Genomic DNA, 3498 nt, shown 5'->3' with positions numbered 1-3498 from the left:
GCGGCTGAAAATTTGGAAGAGTTCTCTTATATCCTTGTTTGTTTTACCGTGCCGCTTGTTAAGTGACACAAAGCATACCAAGTCATGTCTTTTACTTAGATTCGGTGTATAACATATACTCGGAAGGTATTTGCGAATATACTTCGCGTGCTCTTTGCAGTCCAAATGTTCAAGTGTGTGTGAATTCTTAAGGGACCAAACTGCTGAGGTCATCGGTCCCTACACTTACACACTACTCCAGACTGAAGTGCCTAGAACCTCTCGGCCACCACGGCCGGCTTTGCAGTCCATTTTTGTCTATTTCTCTCTGCCGTTGGGTTTTGCGTCAAGATGCATTTTTGTTGCTGTGACAACCAACTACATCACCTCTCACATACAGGGTGAGTCACTAATTATTGCTAACAAGAATAGCTCCAAAAGTATGAGAGGAGCTGAAAAGTTGTGGGACAAAAGTTGCATGGGACAGCAGGAGCCATAATACAGCGTTGGTTTTTTGTTGCTAGGGTGTGTGTGTGGGGGGGGGGGGGGGGAGGGAGGGTGGCTTTACAAATAAGAAGGTCAACTTCGTTTTTTCTAAACGAGATCCTATAGTTTGGTACTTATTTTCTGGCATCGGCTATAGAGACGAATCCAATGATGTGTAACAGCGTAACTTCAGTAACTAAAATCAAATTAAAAAATGAGTCATCCCTCTGAATCGGAAGTAGAGCCCATCGACACACTTCAATACGACGCGTGCAATCCGTACCAGTTAATTCTTGGTGGAGACTGATATGGTAAGGATGACAATCATGGCGATGCAGAACACGAACCACGCTACCCTGGCTCATGCCAGATTTCCTTGCGATCTGACGCGAACTAACACAAGGATCTCGAACCACAGTGGCAAGAGTATCTATTTCCGTTTCCTCGTTAGTAGCTTTCCTTTGCCGGATATGTTTCCAATGCGTTAAAGGTGCAGTTGCTCTCAATTTATCTTAGACGTATTTAAATGTACGCCGTATAGGGTGAGTACGTTGAGGATACCTTTCAGCGTATAAGTCTCTAGCTCTCACTGAATTTCGTTGGCATTCTCCGTAAATGAGAAGCATATCGATTTGTTCCTCGAATGAATACATCATTCATATTTGCTTGATTCCACGATACTATTTTTACTGTTCCTATTAGTGTTGTATTGCGTAACCGTCGAATGGTGCTTAGATGTCAAAGGCACGTTAGATGGATACGCCGTATTCGGCGAATATTTACTATTTGCACGATATATGAGAGAGAATTGTCAGAGCATATGCTTCGATAAGTGCCGATGTGATAAGGAATACCTCTCAATCCATGGTAAGAAGATTTCAGCACTGCATTGATACTAATGGTCATCACTTCGAACACTTTCTGTAAATGGACGTTCATTCCACATTTTTCACCTTCGTTGACCTTCAAAGACCTTACTGTTACACATCATTAAATTCGTCTCGATAGCCGCTATCAGAAAATAAGTACCAAACTGAAGCATCCCATTAAAAAAAAAAGTTGACCATGTCTCTGACGCGACCCGACCTAGCACCAAAAAACCAACGTCATATTATGTCCCACGCTGTCCCATACAACATTTGTCCCACAAACTCTTCAGCTACTATCATACTTTCGGAGTTATTCTAGGTGGCAATTGTTAGTGACTCATTCAGTATACTAGGGGTTTTCTCAACTATAAGGATTATAGTAGAAAAAAAGAGACAAGCTACCTTCGACGGCCTTGTGTCTAGTTCTGGTCTTTATAATATGTTGGATGTTAAATAGTTTCATGACTAACAAGTATTTTCAGATAAATTATTCTGTTGTGCTGAATGTACACAGAAACCTGTCTTAACGCTGGTGCTTTCATTTTGTAGCTTTAAGTGCTTTTTACCCGTCATTTTCCGTAAAGTTTTCTGTAGTACACCTTTATTTACACTATAAGTATACACTTTTTATTATGCAGGTGCCTGAAGATGGCATAATGAAATGCCGAAAACTGGTAGTAAAAATAAAATAACATTTCAACCGCACGGTTCTTGCCGAATTCCGTTGTTAAAGGCAAAAAAGGGTCGAATAGGAGTAAAGTTTCGTGTAACCGAAAATTTTCGTCCAGTGGTGGCATGAACAACATTCTAAAACTCCCAACCCGTAGTGTGTGAGCTTTGGAGTAGGAGCACGCCTAGAAGTCATTTATTTACGATTTCCTTGAATAACCGAAAAACCGGGGCATCTAGCGGAAATGTTTCTCGGCAAGAATTAAACTACATTGAATTTCATAGAAAACAAGTTCCTTTTCAGTTTCTCTCTGGTACTAGTATCTCCACATATTATTAAAAATGGTATTTTAATGGTATTAAATTAATGTTTGTTGCCAGATGAAGTGGTTATTACAATTTTTACATGTGTGTAACACGCCTAAGTGCAGTAAAACCTTTCTAAGCAACGGCTTGTGTTCTGAGGGTGTAACAGTGTGCAGTGGGAGTGGAGAAGGGGACAAGTAAGAGGATAGAAGGGCGAGGGAATGTAGGTCATGCACTACCCTTCTCTATACGTCTAATTCACAGTGTTGTCTTGTTTTGGTATTTACGTTACAAAAAACTGATTACAAATGGTGTGTAGCCCCACACTGTACAAATACATCCATAAAAACCCTTGAAAAATTTGTTTTGAGTGCTCCAGAGAATGAGAAGGTGCGTAAAAAGTGGTTGCGCTGTATCAGCAAAATGCCACAACGTCGGTTCCCAAGTTCCCCTATTTAATTAAAAATGTCTTGCGCTCTGAAGTTAACTTTAATTTACCTCCGAGAAACGCTTTCGCACTGTTACACAGAAGTAAAGCGTCATTCAAACACATTAAGTTCAGTGAAACTTATCGTTGTGGTAAACTTACTTGGTAGCCGGGTTGGTAGAGTGAAGGGATACCGAATATTTGAAGATTATGTCTATAAGTCACTGGTTTGAATCCAGCCAGCACAAAGATTTTAACTTATTTCTAAAACAAATGAACCATCGTTACATATGAAAAAGAAATCGTATACACAAAACTTTACCATTCCTATTGTAAACAGAGTATTATTGTTTTTTTCTTGGCGTTTGCATGAGCTTACATTTGCAATAGCTATCCACACACGTAACGTTCAAAACGATACTTTCTAGTTAATGTGCTCACATATTTTTTCGTTTGAGTAGAAACATATTTTTATCTTCGTACTGTTCAGCTAGGATCCTTATTGTTTAAGCTTTTGAAGTTTCATCATCTTACGTACGATGAAGTTAAGTCTGCTTGAGACACTGACGTTAGTTGACACTGACGACAGCACAGCCCTCACTTTGCACTATCTACATGTTTTATATGTTTCATATCTCTTCGCATATAAAACCACATCGTCTTTTGCCTCGTTGTGCTGTGGGTGTACGGTGATATGTTCACAACTGACAATGCTTTCCAAAAAGGCTAATTGTTTGCTAGCAAAGTAAATTCATTTATCCT

The sequence above is a fragment of the Schistocerca cancellata genome, chromosome 2 (genome assembly GCF_023864275.1).
Source record: "Schistocerca cancellata isolate TAMUIC-IGC-003103 chromosome 2, iqSchCanc2.1, whole genome shotgun sequence".
NCBI classification, from domain to species: domain Eukaryota; kingdom Metazoa; phylum Arthropoda; class Insecta; order Orthoptera; family Acrididae; genus Schistocerca; species Schistocerca cancellata.
The sequence above is the reverse complement of the archived record's forward strand: the minus strand, read 5'-3'. Positions refer to the sequence as shown.